At 39.4% G+C, this 12,624-nt stretch overlaps 1 pseudogene; it reads right to left on the bottom strand.

Annotated features, from left to right (window-relative positions):
* Positions 1-128: 128 nt before the first annotated feature.
* LOC105034462 (beta-amylase 2, chloroplastic-like) lies at positions 129-11,226 on the bottom strand (annotated as a pseudogene).
* Positions 11,227-12,624: the final 1,398 nt, after the last annotated feature.

Below are 12,624 nucleotides of genomic sequence, written 5' to 3'. Positions count from 1 at the left end.
TTCTTGCTCACTTTGTAATGATATTAATAATAATAAAAAACATCTGTTCTACAAAAACCTTAATAACAACCTGTGAAAGTGTATTTGTGACATACCATTCAGTCAGCCATTAGATCGCAGCATAGAACTGTGCAAGGGCGGAGAAAGGATGTGGATATGAACTCTGTAAAAGGGTTGCTGCAGGAACTTTACAGTATTTTATCAAGAATTGGACTAGACTATTGTACTGCAATCAGAATACATCTTGATCTATTTGATCAAAGAAGGGGCAGGATTAAAAAAGGTCAGATTTGCTATTTTTTCGTGGCGTTTGTATACAGAAGTGTTAGCCTTTGGGGTTTTAGTAGAGAACGTTGCTCCTACACCTGCAAAGAGGCAAATATCTTTTAGGCAAAGAGGGATTCAGTACTTGAGACAATGCTAGAGTCGTAGACGAGTCTCTTCTCCTTTCCTTCTATGACTGGAGATCAAGAACAGCTTCACCTGCAAGGCAGCAGTGTCATGCAACTTTATACCGTTGCAGTACTGATCATGCAAGGACAAAAGAAATTTTGAAAAAGAAAAAAAAAAAGAGAGGGGGTTGAAATGCTCAGTGACTAATTTATGACAGCTTGCATAATGTCAACTAGGGTAACAGCTGAATGCTTCCCTGTGGTGATAGTCTTAGCATCAGCAGTGTGTCTTTGCAGGTGCTCACCAGACCAGATGGAACTTTTGATTATCCTTGTTCAATAAGCAGCATGAAAGCAATTCTTCTCTTTATATTAATCACGGGTGAATGTAGATGGAACTCTTAAGCCATTTAAATCAATCCATAACCATTCATCCTTGTCCCATCTATTTGAATCAGCTTTATTTAACCTCATCTGCCTAGCAATCCTGTTAAGGATGCATAAAATACATACAATGTTATTTCTAGCTTTTCCATATCCATTTTTGCAACCTCTATCCATGTCATCTTAGATCTTCCCCCCCTACATCCTTCAACACAAATTAACTTGCCCCACCTTAATTACTAAGCCCCTAGATCTTTGTTATGCATGCTCATAGTTATCAATCGATTCTCTATCACTAGTCCTTAATTTGTACAACTCCCACAGATCATCTAACTCCTTAGTTTGCGATACTTTTACCATATAACCATCTCAGTGTTCTCATTTCTTATACCATTTAAACATGCTCAGCTATTTTGGATTTAGGCATTTTTCCCAAAATTAGCACTGACAACATGGAGTGACGAAAGAGAACTAGATGGTGGTTGCCTCTTGTTTTTTTTCCTTTTTTAACAGGAGTTCTTTTTATTTTATTTGCATTAACCTGTAAACGGTACATAGTTCTCAGAATTGCAGTGCTGAATATGTGCTACTACAAGCACTATTGTTAAATGTGTCCAACATCCTATTCACATGCATATTATTATTGCATTTTTATCATTACAGTCCAAATGGCATCACTTAAACAAACATTCATAACTGAGAATCACATACCTAAGTACCTTGTTTCATGAATGGATATTGCTAAGATAATCCTACAAAATCAGTTCCAAGAGCTGCATCAAAATCTATTGAGAGTCAATAATGTCACGAAGGAGTAAGATTTTTCTCTAGTATGAATTGTCCAGCATTTGACCAGTACATAAGACCCATCATCTCTCAACAGGAATTATCACAGAACCTTGAAGCTAACATGTAGGAAGATCATTCAGCTTTCTAAAGTCATTCATGTTCTCTTGTGACTAAAGAATATTCAGATGGACCAAGTAAGCAATGAACTTCCTAAATACTAGGATAACTTTCTGAAATTAAAGCAATGGATTCAGTTATTATTTCTTCTTAAAGGTATCCACCTACAGATACACATACAATTGCATAAAATACGGTTCTGTAGCTACTATTATATAGCTCCTAGTTATTAATAGCATTCATAATGAAGGTAACTAATGCATGCACAATTCTGCAACGAGTAAAAAATGAAAATTATTGATGCAAACATATGATGCTGCAACAAGTAATAAAAGTATGTAAGGGCTCAATATTTACCATGCATTCTTTTGACAAAGCGCTCAAATTCTAGGAAGTTGTGTCTCTCCATGAGATCTGGACTTAGCCTGAGGTAAGTAAATGCTGATAAATGTCTTCCATCTGGATCATGCATTGGCTTGGAATTCTCCAGAATTTTGTTGTATCCATCTCTATCATGGCAGGGAAGAGCATTCTCACTAGCCACTGGTATACAAACATCCCAAGCAGCATTCAACACCTGATGATGGAACAGCTTATAATTTCAATCACTGGTTTGCAGCCATTTATTTTTCTACAGTATGTACCACATCTTAATGCAGATGACTACCACGTGAAACTATTATTTTTGTTCTAGCGAGAAACTAAGAACTCTTTAGGCCTTATGCGACTAAAAAACCATCGTAGCCCCCTCCTTCCCAACTTTCCCACCACAAACACACTCAAACAAATAAGAGCGACACCTTTAAAACCACAAGGATCCTCCAGTATTGGGAACCAATTGTTATTTACAAACCAGTAAGATGATATCACACAAAGAGTTTTAATTATTTATTTATTTTTATTTTTTATTTTTTAAAGCATCAAACTATTCTAGCTATCTGCCATGAAAATCACATACACAGAAATAGCCCAACAGCATGAATGATTATTCCCTGATCATATAGATTTGTGTTTAATAAGTGAATGAGACAAATATGGAGGGATGTTCATAGAATCATATTGAACCAGCTACATATAAAAAAACTCGTAAAATATTATGGTTACTCCAAAAGCAACCAAGAATTTAAATATTTAAACTAAACAATCAGAATCATAAATCTACTACCCCAACTTTGCTTTTTTCTTCTTCTTTTTTTTTTCAAAGTTTTTTGCCCGTAACCAAAGAATACATAACCGATTAATATGATAAGAATATTCCTCCAAGTTAGTTTTTACCATACCTGCCAAACCAAACCCTCTGGATCTGCTAATGCCTCTGGGAATTCCTCATGTTGATCCAAAGTTCTCAACTCAACACATGTAAAGTTTAATGCAGCACCATGCTTCTTCAACATCGATGCAATGGAAGCATAGCCATCACGATTACAAGGGTTGTAAAACCCAGCAGTCAGTTCAGCTGCATGGCTAGCTGTTTTGTACCACCAATGGATACCTGATATCTGTTCCAACAAGCATAAAGCAGATGCCAAGGGATTGGTGTTATACAACATCTTCCTGTTTTCATCTTAAAATCTGCAAAGATACTGCTGAAAAACAATTGCAATATTGCAATAACTTGATACATGTGACTGAGTAGAAAAGCTAAAAATTCAGGCACAAATCAACTAAAGCATTTAAAATTTTTATAAGAGAATTAGTAACTCCAAAACTACTGCAGTATCGCAATAAATTGAACCATGTGATGAGTACAAGAGCTCAAATCGCAGGCAGAAATCAATTGATGCATTTAAAATTTTTATCAGAGAATTAGTAACTCCAAAGCATGGTGAGGAATGAGAGGTTGGCAAAATTCTGCAGAAGTCCTATACAATTCGAATATATTCTAAGTATTTGTTTGTTAGGAGGATAGAAAAATGAGTGACTATCTAAAAGAAGAATGCACCCAAACAATGGTTTGAGTTAGCATAAGAACTTACTATTGGAAAAACACCAAATAACATGGCTTCGAAGCAAAACTAAAAATTATATGATAGAAAGCAGGAAACTCTGCTCCTCAGCAAGTAAAATTCTAAATTACTTATGTCAACAGCAAATGTGGATGATATGTTGAATTCCATTCAGGAGAAAGGCAATGAGAATTCTTGAATAGAACCATTGATCTTAAAGAAACATAGGGAAAAATATAATCAATATATGGAAGAAAGTCAACAGGATTCGCCCTTACCTTTGCAGCAACGCATGTGCCCTCAAAAGCTAATTTGGCCAGGGATAGTACCCGATCAGCATGATCAACTAAGACTTGAGAATACCAATTAAGGAAGAATCTACCATAATAGCTATCATAGTCTCCTCCATCACAAAAAAATCCAGTTTCATGCGGCCGTGAATTATAAGAGCCTGCATTCTCCGGTCCTCTTGCCCAAAAAGAGTGCCCTCTTGCTTCTGCTGCCTTTCTCAGACTCTTCATTAGATATTGATCATAACACTACAAGGTTTGTAGTTATACTTCCCTTAGTGGTCAAGTTGAAGTTATATAACAAAAGATGAACTAAGTGACTAGTAAATACACGAAAAGGTGCTATGTACTGCAGTAAACTATGTCAATTTAGATTTTGCAAACAAAATGGCTCTTGAAAAGCACCAGTCTGACAAAAGAATTGAAACTTGAAATGTGGATACAAAAACTATCCTGGCATGCTATGACACATACAATTCCATGCAGAATATCAAACAAGTGGCCTGTAATTTCTGTGTCAAAGCAAGGAAAGTATATATTTTGCCTATATAGGCACAGCCATAGCAAGCACTATAGTCCCTCCAATCAACTGCGCATGATGTTTACCAAGGGATCTATTCATATGCACCTCTATACCATCATTTCTACATGCAAGGGTAGTACGATGGCTATTGGTCGACTGTTGACTGCATCATCCCAGCTATATACCAATGCATCAAGGTAAAGTGACTATAAGAAGATAATTCAAGTAGAACAAAGGAGTATCATGCCTTCTACATTAAGAATACTAGTGTTTTGTATCCATGCTTTGCGGAATATTCAACATTCTAAAATTGTAATCATTTGTGAAATGCGAAAGTGACACGTGAAAACTTGATTACCTGGAATTCCCCAATGCCAGGATATCTCCAGCCATGCTTTACTGGGTAAGATGGATAACGTAGTTCCCCACAGGGACCTAATCCAACTTCAATATCAGAGATAATACCATTTTCAAAAAACTCATCGAACTCTACTCGAAAGCTTCTCATGTAGTCAAAGTAAACCTATAACAAATTCATGGAAACATCAGGCAAGGGAAACAAATTTTGCATAAAACAACTTGAACAATACTTTTCATATTTTAAAATGAGAAATAACATTTGCACATCAATTATTTAAATGATATCTGTACTATGTTTCAAAAGCAGGAATTTTAAATATATTTCATGAACAATGCCTTCCCAGCTTTTCTTTTCCAAAATACCCTCCCTTCAATCATAAGATAACCATACAAAGAAGTATGCTCTCTGAATATATTTTCCAATATAGCTGGGATGATGAACAATGAAAGGAATACATTTTACCAGAAAATGTAAGCATAAAGGATTCCATAACAAGGCCTAACAAAACAGAACCAGCATATCAAGAGGGAATGGAATGAGGCCTCTCATAATTTCTAATATAGCATGCACTTTAAGGGCATATTTGGTTGGGAGGAGTTGGACTCATGAATGGGAATGGGAATGGGAATGAGTGACTCTCATTCCAGCCATTTGGTTGGCGGGAAACCCATTCATTCCAATTCTAAGGGGAATGGGAAATGCCCCAATCCCCCAAAACTGGATCCCTACACTCAGCTAGTATTCAAATTCCATTGCAATTCTGATTTTGGTGATAAACCAAACAAGTCAGGGGTTATGGTCATTCTGATTCCCATTCCAATCCATTCTGATTCTAATTCCGATCGTGAACCAAATGCACTCTAAATTATATTTTTATTATTTTAATATGGATGTCCATTTTATTTCTCAACATGAATTTCATGTCCCCAGTTTGCTAGTAGAAGACAAGCTCCAATGTACATGCAATCAGAAAGTTCATCAGATGTGGTACTTTATAAACTAGTTTCACAAAAAGTAAAATCGGATCTTAAAATATTGGTAGGTAGCATATGTGAATGCAAAATAAGTTTTATCAGCATTTACTGGATAGATCACTGCCTTTAAGGCCTTTGACTCCATTAAGATAAAACTTTTTCCTTGAAACATCTTCAATACCTCTGTTATAACCTACAAGAAAACCTTTTATTCCTCACAATTTTCTGTCTTGCATATGCCTTTGTTACTGTTGATTTTCAATTTATAGTAGTCAGTGGGGTTTTGACTGGCATCTACAGTAAACCACACCAAAAAACTGCTTCTCAACAAAGTTTTCAGAGAAGAGATATAACATAAACAAGTATGTCTAAATAATAGACTATATAAATTGTCATGACGCTAAGAAAATCTCAATCACTAGAATGAGATTAACAGACACTTGTTCTTTCATGAATTGAGAACTAACAAGCAGCCATACCTCAAGTGCTGTGCGGCCTCTTAATACTCTTTCCTTGTCAATTCCCCATGAAAGGCATTCAGGATTTCGTCTTCCTTCTCCATCTGTGAAAAAAATGTCTGGATTGCTTCTACCAATTTCTGCTACCCAATGTGGCAAAGGAATACAGACATCATCACCAATATTGCCTCCACATTCATGAAATGACATGACCACCTTACAATTGCAAGCATGGATATATCAGCAATCTCTCAAAACTTCCAGATGTACAGTTGTGATAGAAATGAGTCGAAGCAAAAAGTAATAAGCAACTTTTACTGCTGCTAAGGGAAAAATATAAAAAGAAAAACTAATATTTATTAGGGACTACTTTGTTCAACATGTAACTCCAAAAGAATGCTTCTCTTTCCTTCAAGAAAAGGGGGAAATCATAAGAATCAAAGGCTTCAAAAACTTTGTCCATGTTGATCCGTGCTTGTACTAATTCCCCATTGATTCCATCAATCAGATTCAGGATGCAACTTGCCCACTGCCCAGTAGAATATACATAGCATGTGCTACAATTACTTAGTTATTAGATACATCAATTAAGTCTTGCATGCATTGAAACAGCCACCCTATTCTTCTATTAGTATCAATACTCAAGTTTTAACATCATTACTTTTGGGGATAGAAGTTTATTTAATTGTCAAAGGTGAGTTGCAACTAAGTAATCTGCAGGCAAAGGTGATAAGTGGCCTTAAATAATGCATTCAGCATCTCTATAAAATATTTAGAATAAGTATTCAGCAAAGGATTTCACATGATGCAGGATGAGCATTCATTAGACCCTGTTTTGCATTACATGTGTAGGAATCACCTGCAGTTTAAGCTTCAGTTCTCGTACAATCTGAAAAAGCTTCTTATAACCATGCCAATTGTATTCTTGTGGTGCATGTGCTTCTACCATTCCCCACCAGCAATCAACCATGACACCATCAACATTGACAGATTTTAATATTCTCAACTGCTTTATTAGACTATCTGGGTCAACCAACTCGCACTTCATGTTGATGACACCAAGCTGTCATCCATCAAGGCCAAAATAAAAATCAGAGTAAAAATATTGTAAATAAAAAATTTATGTTCTAATATTCAAATCTAACTCTGGCAATAAAAACCTAATAAGTATAAACCCATTCCTAAATTCAGAAGGCAGCAGAAGACAGTGATGGAGAGTTCAGTGTAACAGCATAACAGTCACCCTATCAAGTTTTATTTAAACAACTCACAGGGAGCATCACATAAACCGGAACACAAGGGGTGCCTGCAAAATCACGCTCTGGCATTCTCTGAGTTGGAGGTATATCAGTCACCTGAAATACAAGTACCACCTATGTAACCAACAAACGATGTCTGCTATAGCAAAACTAAGACCAAAAAAAAAAAAAATGATGTCAGAAGCAACAGACTATAGAGGAAGTGTTCAGGTAACTCAAGCAGTTATCATAAGAAAAATAACAAAATCAGTTCTCAGAAATGAAAAGGTGTTATGCTCAGCATTATAATCCACACGCAGGAGGAAGACCACAACATATGACATTGAAAAGCCTGATATTTTATCCAGCATTGTTGTCACAGCGTGATAGTTTATACAGCATTGTTGCCCCAGTCCTAGTCAAAGTGTAGGTTAGGTGCCAAAGAAACCAGGCAGCACATAGTTTCTTGAAGGCCCAGGCACAACCATAGGCTTTAGAGTCTATATGCACAGTCCAAGCTTCATCTTTTTTACAATGAACTGCTATGTTTACCCAAGAACCTTGCCAGAACATGTGTAAACTCAGATTTTATTTTGATCCAGGGTTTGGTTATTAATTAGATGAAAATGCCAACCCATCCATTGACGGTTCATAAAAAACTATGAGCTGAAGCAGTTTTAGGGGAAAGAAAGCACTTCATTTCTGTTTCACAGTATAGGACAATATCAGTATCTTTTTTTCTTTCACTTTCTATGCTAGATGTAGGATTTCTATATGATGTAGCATTTGTACTTGTTGTCAAAATTACTACTGTCATCAATGGGAGAGTTAAATAATATTTTGCAGCAGGCTTCTACAATAGACATTGTTATTCAAGACATATTGTTTAGTAATTCTAATTGCCATACTGTTAATGACATGTAATAAAAGGCCAGACCATCAGAGTATCAAAATTCAAATCAGCACTATGCTAGACAAAAGTGTCCCAACCGCACAAGTTATGACCCATATTCCTTTCAGACCTACATCTTAATGGCTCTTAAAAAATCAACATCGAACATTGCAATCATGGAATTCGGCCCAGACGTTATTAAAAAAAATCTGAAACATATTACATATTAGGTATCAACAGTTATCAGAAATAATGAGAGAAAGAAACAACTCAAACTCTAGAGGGTCAAAGAGTGCAGTACCGTACTATTTAGCATCAGACTTTAAGTTTGACATTGTTACGGTATCTATCACTATCAAATAAATATGACCATCGGAAGCATTATTAAGAAATTAGCATTTTCCATCAACATCGTCAGTGAATTTCTAGAAAGCAGTATCATTCACATTCGAGCAATTATATAAATGTTAAAAAATACAGAATAGAAAAAGAACGTTCAAATTTCTAGCATCAGATTACGTAGAATAGTGTATCATTTTATCATCACAATAAGCGAACCTCGGTTCAACATGATATTGAACGTTTGAAGCAACAAAAACACCAATATCGTTCGATCAAGATAGACAAGCATGACCAGAACATCAAGACAACTACCTGCTTGCCGTCGACTCCGTCGGTGCAGCTGGCGGCGAGGGGCGAGCTGTCGACCATCCTCTCTCTGTGGCCTCCCATCATGACGGCCGTCCGGGACCGGCCGTCGTAGGAGGCGGCGGTGGGCGTGAAGACGCCCTTCAGCGGGCGGTACTCCACGGAGCGGAGCCCACCACCGGGGGAGACCCCCCGGATCGGCTGGATCTGAGCTGGAGCCGCGGACGACGTCGCTGGTGGGGCCTGAAGAATATGGGCGGACACGAAGAAGCCCATTTGGACCCCTCGTTAGCTCAAAACCCCGAGTCACAAAAGGCTACAGAAAATTAACTTGGTACGAACTCGCAAATGGTTGTCCGAAATGGATCGGGATTTATTTTCTGAGTTCTTTTAATGGCAGCGTCGTTCTCAGGTGTAATCAAAGAGAGTTTTGTGAGGAGAGATCGCAGCCGTCCAATCAGGAGACTTAAGGAACTACAGAGATTGCAGTAAATTGGACCCCTTGACAGACAATCTAAGCTTCGGCTCCCAATAATTGGACGTTCAGGATCAGCTCATAAATAGATCAACAAGAAAGCCTCACGTAATTTTAAGTAACGAGGTGTATCAAGCCAACACATGGCACTTTGAGCAAAGGTAACAGTAACAGCTTCAATGACGCAACGGCCGTTGTAACTACCATACGCAATAATAATAAAACGACTGTGGCATTTCAATATAGTAGGTCCAAAAACAAACATAACGCAACATAATCCAAAGAACACGTGGCCACAAGGAGGACGGAAACCAAAGGCCGGACCAACCCACGGGCTTCTGGAGCCAATCGAAGAAAAATATCGACGGGACGGGACGGGAATGGAGTCCGTAATTTCCTAAACGTTTCCCAGCGAGATCCAACGGCAAAAAGTCCTCGATACTTGTTATCTTTCATCCATCAATTTTTCCCATTCGCCGAGGAAAATTAATAAAAAGAAAAATAAAATCCCGAGAGTAAACCGAGAGGACCAATGAGAGAAGGGCAAGGGAAAAGAGGAGAGAGAGAGAGAGATGGAAACCTGGGGAGAAGAGGAGGCGGAGGAGCGGGACGGGAAGGTGGTGCCGTCGGGGAGCACCACCCAACCCGCCTCCCTCGCGAGAGCGGCGATGACCTCGTTGATGTCCGCCCGCGCCCGGAGGTTGTAGTTCCCGTGCCGTCGGAGCCCGGACAGGATCCTCGCAGTGATCGCCCGCCGGTGCCGCTCCCTAAGCTTCGTCCTTTCCTTCTCCTCCTTCGGCCGCGGCCGCCTCATCGCCCCGCCTTGCATCATCCCCTCCCCCCACCGCTGCCGCCACCGATCCCTCCCGGTTGCTCGAAGTACCTGCCTCCCATCTCCTCCCCCACCGGCGTCGCCGCCATCCCCATCACCGCTGCGCTGCCGCTGCCGCTCCCCCCTTCCTCCTCCTCGTCCTCCTCCTTCACCTCCATCTCCATCTCCATCTCCTCCTCGTCCTCCTCCTCGCTGGTCCCTCCCAGCTTCTCCATCTCCTGAGCCATCCCCTTCGCGTGACCCGTTTTCTCCAGTACTACAGCCCTAGCCCTTGCTTCCACGCCTTTTACATTTCTAGGTACGTCCGGCCTTTCCAGATATAATTCAGATCGAAAAAGCTTCGATTCCTTTTCCTCCGATCGAAACCCGAAAGCGAAAGAAGGATGGAAGTTTGAATAGAGAAAAAAGGATACGAGTTCAGATCTCTCTCCTCCCCTCGAAAGGCCCCTCCTTTCCGGACCTCCGGCGAGGTTCCGAGACGGTGCTCCGGCCTCCTCCGGCGATCCAGGCGGGCGGCAAGAGGGGAGGCGGATCTGACTGCTGGCCTAAAGGCGACCCTCCCGCGAGGTCCCGGGCGGAGATTGGGAGGGATGGGCGTCGCCGGGGAGTTCCTCCGGCGGCGGTCCGGCGGGGTCGCGTGTGGGGCTAGGCGGCTCTAGGGTTTCGCTCGTGTGCGGCCGCGTGTTGGGGTTTATGTTTAGCACGCCTGGGGCGAGGGAGGAAGGGTGGGGATCGAACGGCCCAAAACGGGACACGTGCAGCACGTGGGAACGGCACGGATCGGTCGCGTGGGGCGTCACGTGGGGTTTGGTGACCTCGCTTCCTGGGCGGCCGGGGCACGCTTCCGTGATTCCAGTTCATGCTCTTCTTTTCGCCCCGCTCTACTTACCACGGCAGGGGTGAATGGCGTGACTCCCTGGGGTTCATAAATTTATTTATTTAATATAAATTTTAAAGAAAAAAACTTTTATAAAAATCTAATTATTATTATTTTATAGTATTGTGGTCCTCCTCCTCATGTAAAAGATGGTGTGCGGTCACTAGAAAATTCGCCTCAACGCTCATGGGACGGCAGGAGTCCCAAAGCTAAGATTCTTCGTTAAAAGCCAAGGATTTGAACATTAAGGGACTAGGAAAAAGAAGCAATAGGTTGATAGCTAGATAGGAGTGCAGAGAATGTTTCAAAAGAGGTCAGAAAACTGAAAGAAGTCAATACTGTTGTAGGAAAGTGTATGTAGCTTATTTCCTATCCGAATCCAAGGATTTCCAAGCATAATAAGATGTCTGTAAAAAAAAAAAAAAAAAAAAAAAGGATATTTACCTGTTGTAAATAGGATCCTTTACCCCATTAGAGCCTTGATTTGATCTTAAACATCTAGCTAAAAGTGTGAAGCTCTTGTGGTCAGGGAAAAGTATGGTACCGTGATAAGCAATGAAATGTAGCTTTCTCTCTACGTGCGAAGAACGTGAACACGTGAATTACAAACTTCTTCTCAGCATGCATTGAGCTTTAATATGAAAATGTAAATCTACACATAACATCATGCAGAGAACTTGTTAGTGTATTAGATCTATTTTGACTTAAATTTGGAGGGTTGTTAGATAATTTATGATGTTCTTGAAAGAAAATAGGTTTTATACTAATTTATTTAGGGAGTGGAGGCAGACTTTGATAAGTTTCTAGATGGTGCATTTCAAATAGTTTGATAAATAATTAGAATAATGATGCATCCCTTGATGGGGATAGTCTAATGTCCACTTCTGCCTATGTTATGTTCTTTCATCCAAAGCTTCTTCAAATAAATCATGTGAAGAATATGAGGTGGATAAAAGCAGTGTCTGCCGTGAGAGGATTTTGTCTGTAAAAAGTGTTGATGGGCCATCGCATGATGTCTAGGGTTTTTTTCTTTTTAGAAAAGGTTATTCAAGCTCGTCAGTCAAAAATTTCATTCACCCTTCCCTTTGTTTTGCTTAGATAATCCTCCGATTTGTCCCAGCCATGGCCGCTTATACGTTGAAGGACTCGTTGAAGCAAACAACAGTAGACATGTATCATTTTGGCATTATGAAAATCATGTTTAGGCACGAAAAAATGTAAATAAGGCAGCATTTATTTGGGCTTGATTTTGAATTGCTTTGGATTAGTTTGCTGGCCGACCCTATTGATGACTTTTGATTTTACCTAAATTTTGCCTAATATATTATCATTAAAATATATTATATTTACTATAATTACTAAAATTAAAATTAAAAATATTTATTTTTGGACAGAAAGGAAGGCAGATCCATCATTTTTTTTTTTTCA

Source organism: Elaeis guineensis, chromosome 4, assembly GCF_000442705.2.
Source record: "Elaeis guineensis isolate ETL-2024a chromosome 4, EG11, whole genome shotgun sequence".
NCBI lineage: Eukaryota > Viridiplantae > Streptophyta > Magnoliopsida > Arecales > Arecaceae > Elaeis > Elaeis guineensis.
Note: the sequence above shows the minus strand (reverse complement) of the source record. Positions and strands in the feature narration are given on the sequence as shown.